Source organism: Apus apus, chromosome 2 (assembly GCF_020740795.1).
Source record: "Apus apus isolate bApuApu2 chromosome 2, bApuApu2.pri.cur, whole genome shotgun sequence".
NCBI lineage: Eukaryota > Metazoa > Chordata > Aves > Apodiformes > Apodidae > Apus > Apus apus.
In genome coordinates this window covers 1,048,788-1,055,638 of record NC_067283.1, presented here as the reverse complement: position 1 = coordinate 1,055,638, position 6,851 = coordinate 1,048,788, and positions in this window count along the sequence as shown.

Here is a 6,851-nt window from a genome sequence, read left to right as displayed (position 1 = left end):
TGGGGGGAGGACGCTGTGCCTCCGGGGGATCAGAGGGCTGCAGGAAGGTAGATCCCATTACCCTGATCGTTTACTGACAGGGGGACAGCCTCTCCACCACACACACCTGATCTCACAGCTCCGTGTTTCACCGCTGCCCCATCTCTCTCCTCTGCCTTCCCTGCCCATCCGGGATTGGTTGGATCCCTCAAGGCTTTGACACAGGGTTCTCCACTTTGCTCTGAATTTTTGCCTGAAGACCTATCCCTTCATCAGCCTCCTCAAGTACTTCTGCTCAACAGCTGTGTCACAACACCCATTTCTCAACTCAGGAAACAAGCATTCCTCCCCCAAAACAGTTTGCCCTAATTACAGGTTGGCTCATCACGCATTTTACTGCCTCTTCCTTGCCTTGCCAGCGGTCACTTCCCACAGGTGTGCAGCAGCAATTCAACTCTCACTGCTTTTTGGTTCATCTTCTCACATTTCAAGCCAGAACACCACAAAGGGAGCCAAAAATAACCCCTTGGCCGTTCTGCTCTTCTGATTCCTCTCTCAGAATCACCCCGTGGTGAAGGTGTTTGTTATTGGCTGCATGTCCTAAGACTGGAGTCACACACAAGTCCACCAGACTGTTCACCAGCTGCCTGCCAACAAAGTCATCCCCATCCTTCAGTCTCTGGAAGGAGACACTCCAAAGAGCATCTCCCAGCTTTTAAAAGCTTTCAGGCTTGTAGCCTCCTACCTATTTTAATTTGCAGACGTGGCAAGAGCAACCCTTGGCTTGTAGCTGCCTACATGAAGACTTCTCCTCTGCTGACTCCCACTCTTCACAAAGGCCTGAGATGAAAAGAGCCTCATCTGCTGCCTGTTCCAGGTGTAATTCCAAGATTTGCATGAGGTTGTTCAAAGAAGGTGTCAGCTGCCTCTCTGCAAGGCCCACAGCAAGCTTTACATGGGATCAGTGAAGAACTTGTGCTCCCAGCTGAGCAGATGTGAAGCACTGGATGATGTCTGCTAAGTTCAGAACTTGGGTCCTGCAAATCTGGGATGTAAATCACCTCATTCAGTCAGCTTTGTTAGGTGGCTTTCTTCCTGGCCAGCACCAGGCAAAGAATGTATTTGAGAGGTCAATATTGTGTGGCAACACCATAAAAAACTCTTTGTGAGCACAGACAAGCATGTGAACGGAGCAGGAGAGCTGTGAAGAGGAAGGCTTGTGGGTCATGAGCAGGGAGATGAGTCCATCTCTTGTCATCAACCACAGCCCTGCCAGGCACAAGTTTTATTTGCAGGCTGAAGAACAACATCCATTTTCAACCAGTCGTAGACTGGCTTAGGTTGGAAGGGACCTTATAGATCATCTAGTTCCAACCCCCCTGCATGGGCAGGGACACCTCCCAGCAGCCCAGGCTGCTCCAAGCCCCATCCAACCTGCCCTTCAACACTGCCAGGGATGGGGCAGCCACAGCTTCTCTGGGCAACCTGGGCCAGGCTCTCCCCACCCTCACAGCCCAGAATTTCTCCCTCACATCTCAGCTCCAGCTCCCTCTGCCAGCTGGAAACCCTTCCCCCTGCTCCCAGCCCTCCCTGCCCTTGTCCCAAGCCCCTCCCCAGCTTTCCTGGAGCCCCTTCAGGCACTGGAAGGTGCTCTCAGGTCTCCCTGGAGCCTTCTCTTCTCCAGGCTGAACACCCCAGCTCTCCCAGCCTGTCTCCAGAGCAGAGCTGCTCCAGCCCTCCCACCATCTCCGTGCCCTCCTCTGGACTCTCTCCAACAGCTCCATGTCCTTATGTTTGGGAATCCAGAGCTGGACCCAGCCCTGCAGGGGATTTCAGCAGAGCAGAGGGGGACAATCCCTTCCTTAAGGTGAGCTGACTGAGGTCCTGTTGCAAAATATCAGGCTCCTCCAGCATTTTGGGGAAAGCACCAAATTTCATGTTCTACCACTTCCTGGACTCAAGGCAGGTCCCACCCACCCCAGAGCAGGAGGAAGGTCTCACTGACCAGCAGAGCAGAATGTGCCAGCCCTGTCACCCCCCTTCCTGGCACACAGCCAAACTTGGCATGCAAAATTGCCCAACATCAGCCTTTTTTTTACCTGCAGTAAAGCAAACTCTCCCTCCCATCATATGCTCCCCATTGTGCAGAGCAGGTCTTGGCTACCTGGGAGCAGCATCTGCTCCAGGGAATCCGACACAGGGTGAGGAATGTGAAACTTGCCCCTGGGCTTCAGCACATTATCCTGATTTTCTGTTTCCTTGCTGGTAGGAGCCTGTCCAGCTCTTTGGTGCCTGCCACTGTAACAACAAGGGAACCAGCTCCCTTTGCATCACATGCAAAGATTCCAGGCCAAAAGGGATGTTTTAATCACCTTGCCTGACTTTGAAAATGATCTGGGAAGTCTCAGCCAGTTATCCCTACACTGCAGCAATCCACATCTTCATCTCTCCCAGGAAAAGGACAAGGAACCTTCCTTCTCCTGCAAGCAGCAGGTGGAAGAGCCACTCCATTCTTCAGCAGAAAGCTACAGCTTATTTCCAGTTGTTGGTTCCTGCCATCACTCACTTCCAAAGAGCATTTTGTACCTTCTAGGTGCACAAATACTCGTGCCCCACGGTCAAGGACCCTTCTCAAATCTTGTTGATAAGCCAGTGTGGCTCCCTCTGCCTACCCCACCCCAGCTCTGAATTTTTCAGATATCTCCAAATGTCCACATCACAGAATCACAGAATGGTAGGGGGGGAGGGTTAGAAGGGACCTCTGGAGATCATCTAGTCCAACCCCCTGCCAGAGCAGGGTCACCTCCAGCAGATCCCACAGGAACACATCCAGGTGGGCTTGGAATGTCTCCAGGGATGGAGACTCCACAACCTCTCTGAGCAGCCTGTCCCAGGGCTCTGTCACCCTCAGAGTAAAGAAATATTTTCTTATCCTTAGGTTAAACCTCCCATGCTCCAGCTTGTGCCCATTACCCCTCGTTCTGTCACATGAACCAGGGCAACACAGAGGGGACACCATCCCTCCCCTGCTACACAAACCCAAGTCCCAGCTTCCACACTGCTGGTTTCCCGGGACAACCCCATTTTTGGGCTAAGCCCTGCGTTTCCCCCCACCCCACCCCTTTTTGCTCCAAAGGGCTCATACTTGACACAACCAGCACTCAGACCTCACCAGCCTTTGTCTGACTCAGCTGCCGTTAAGCCAGCAGAAAAGTGACACCTATTTCCAAGTGACTAATGGAAATACTGGGTGCACGGGCCCCAAAAAGCCACACTTCAGCTGCCGACTCATTAAACTCTCAGTTACCCCTTCCAGAGCAGTAATTTTTAACCAGCAGGTTGTGCAACACCAGCCCTGCACCAACTGCCATTTACATGACAAAAATGACACTCCCTTTTTCCTCACTCCTCCTTTTAAAGGATTGCAAAGCAGGTTTTTCATCGTGCTGCTCAGCACCAACAGTGGCCAGACTGGCTTGGCCCAAGTCCCTCCCCTTGCCTTTATTTTTAAATTTTATTAGTACTTTTCCAGCCCTTTGGAATTTATCCAATCTTCAGAAAAGATTTCAATCCAAACTCAGCAGGTTAACAATCTCTTGGGCTGATTATTTGAAGATTCCAGGGTGCAAATTACCTACAACTGCTGATTTTAAGTGGTTTTGCTCTTGTCACTGTTGGGCTGGAGAGCAGCTCGTCGTTCCCACACGACACAAGTGTGTCACTTCACCCCTCCTCAAACACACTTGATAAACTGAAGTTTTTATTGGTTTCCTTCTCTTCTCTCCACAGCCTTTCAAAAATTTCCATCTGAAGAACTTCTTCCCCCTCTAATCAGCGTTGGCCTTTACCCAAAATGACACAACCCGAATTGCCATGTTTTGATACCTGCCTAAATCTTCCAACTTGCATTTCTACTCCCTGCCCACTCCCCCAACCCCTCCCCTAAAAAAAAAAGAAAGCAAAAAGCTGCTTTTTCAAATCCCCCAGGCCCAGCAGGCCCATATTAAATGCAACCTGGCCACAGCTGCCCATCCCATGGCAACCCCTACAAGTCACCAAAATGACCCGACAGCTCCTCCTCTTCCCAGGAACTAATACCCACTTATTTCCCTTGGGGATTGAGCAGAATACTAAAGATCTCCTTATCTTGCATTTAAGGCTTAAAGGATGGTCACGTTACCAGTCAAGTGCTTCTTTGGCACAAATAACTGTCTCTTTTGGAGGAGTTAAAAAGAGGTCAGTGCTGGAACAAAGCAAGTTTGCTTTCTCGAGCTGTTTTCTGCCAGCTGAGCTGTAGCTGCTCCTGTTCCCACTCCCTGGCTGCTGAGAGCCAGCCCTGGGGGAGCAAAGGCAAGAACCAGCAAGAAGAGCAGTCCCTACAACAGCCCAAACTCATATCCCTGAAAATTGGGAAGCTCCCAGGTGAGATAATCTAATTTTCTGCACAACACAAGCAGAAAACTTCATCCAGGTAACGAGCGTCTCGTCTGGTGGTGACATTCAGCATGTCCCTTGGTATTTCTTGGCACTGCTGCACAGGTGGTGCTCAGGGTGGCTGTGGTGAGGGCAGAGTTATGGTGCCTTGGTCCCAGAATGGTACAAGCATTTTTTTGCATCCTGCTTGGCCAAGATTTAAGCTTTGATGTTCTTGAGGTCAGGCAAGGCACTGCTGTGCAGCCCTGCTCCCACCTCACTGCTCTGTCCAGACATTTAATGCCAGAATCTTGGAAGGGTTTAGGTGGGAAGGGACCTTAAAGACCATCCAGTCCCAACCCCCTGCCACGGGCAGGGACACCTCCCAGCAGCCCAGGCTGCTCCAAGCCCCATCCAACCTGCCCTTCAACACTGCCAGGGATGGGGCAGCCACAGCTTCCCTGGGCAACCTGGGCCAGGCTCTCCCCACCCTCACAGGGAAGAATTTCCTTCTCATGTCCAACCTAAATCTCCCCTCTGCCAGTTTTCATCCATTTCCCCCTGTCCTCTCACTACAAACCCTTGTAAAAAGTCCCTCCCCAGCTTTCCTGCCAGCCCATTTTTTCAATGCAAAAAGCCAAGTCACGAAGAGTCACTGAGGAGCTAAATGTTTCAATTCTTAATAAACCACATTTTTCAATTCTCTAAGTAGCCAAGAAAAAGATTAAGATCTCACAACACAATCTTGCAGCAAAAAGTTTGGAACACATCAATGTCATTAAACGATACTCAGTACCCAAGATCCACTGATATTTTTTAAAAGCTGCTTGGAATCCATTTCTTCATAACAATCCTTCTAATCATGTAAAAAGATGATTTTTAAGAGCCAGAGCTTCTGTGTCCCTGCTGCTCACTCCTTATTGAAGTCCTAATCCTGGTTCAGTCCCAGCTGGTTACTATGGAAATGGTTAAATCAGTGTGGCTTCCCAAAAGAAACAAACACAAGGAGCAAAACTGAAAATTAAACCCTTTGGTTTATGTCCATGCCTCACAAAAATAACCTCACATCTCCAGAAGGGAAGGGATTTCTAACGTTCTCCCTTCTTAACTAATTGTTTTGTTTGCACAGTAAATCAGGACAAATATCTCTTTCCTTCCAATAACCCAAAATGACTCCAAAGTGTGATTTGCTGGTTTAAATATCTCTATTATCATTATTTCAGAACCTGTGGGTTCATGTTGCTGTTGAAAAACAAAGGCTGGAGAATGTTTCTGCTGTCCCCTGGTGAAATTAGTGACACAAAATTCTCCTGGGAGCAGAACTAGAAACTTTTGGCTGAAGAAACTGCATCTGTCAAAACCACATGAGTTTCAGTGAGATGCAGAAAGTTTGAGGGGGAAAGAAATAGGTGCTTCTGAGCAGGAAAAAGGGGACATTTCAAAGCCAGGAGACTTCTTCAGGCAACAAAGAGCTGGAAAAGCCACAAATAAGCTTCTCCATCCCAATACAGTAGAAATATCCCTACTTTTCATGTAGGATGTGGTCAAAGCAAAACCTGAGCTACACAGAAGAAGAGTGTTGGGGGAAGCTGGCTGAAGCCCTGCACACATCTGGCCTACTGGTTCCCTCCCATTGTTTTACACAACAAACTACCAAAGAACACCATTTCATGCCCAACTTCCTTCTCATCTCCCAGACTGGTTGTTAAAGGAGATCTTGGGGGGTTTAGAGATGCCCTACCACTGCCCTCAAATCTGGTGTGAATGACAACCAAGCAGCTCCTACAAACCTCCCTACTCATGCAAAATGTTAATGAGAGGCTTTGATTCACACCAGCTCACCCTCCACAGCAAAGCCACGACACACTAAAAAATCCCACCAACATAAGAAAGATGTGGAGTCCAGAGGAGGCCCCGGAGATGATGGGAGGGCTGGAGCAGCTCTGCTCTGGAGACAGCCTGGGAGAGTTGGGGTGTTCAGCCTGGAGAAGAGAAGGCTCCAGGGAGACCTGAGAGCACCTTCCAGTGCCTGAAGGGGCTCCAGGAAAGCTGGGGAGGGGCTTGGGACAAGGGCAGGGAGGGATGGGAGCAGGGGGAAGGGTTTCCAGCTGGAAGAGGAGAGCTGGAGATGAGATGTGAGGGAGAAATTCTGGGCTGTGAGGGTGGGGAGAGCCTGGCCCAGGTTGCCCAGGGAAGCTGTGGCTGCCCCATCCCTGGCAGTGTTGAAGGGCAGGTTGGATGGGGCTTGGAGCAGCCTGGGCTGCTGGGAGGTGTCCCTGCCCATGGCAGGGAGGTTGGACCCAGATGATCTTTAAGGTGCCTTCCAACACAAACCAGTCTGGGATTCTATGAACCCTTCGGTGGGAGGCCCTGCCATGTCCTAGCAGGAAAAAGCTTGCAGGCTGAAGGAGAAGGGATGGAGCTGCCAATTTACAAAAACATCAAATAATTAACATTTG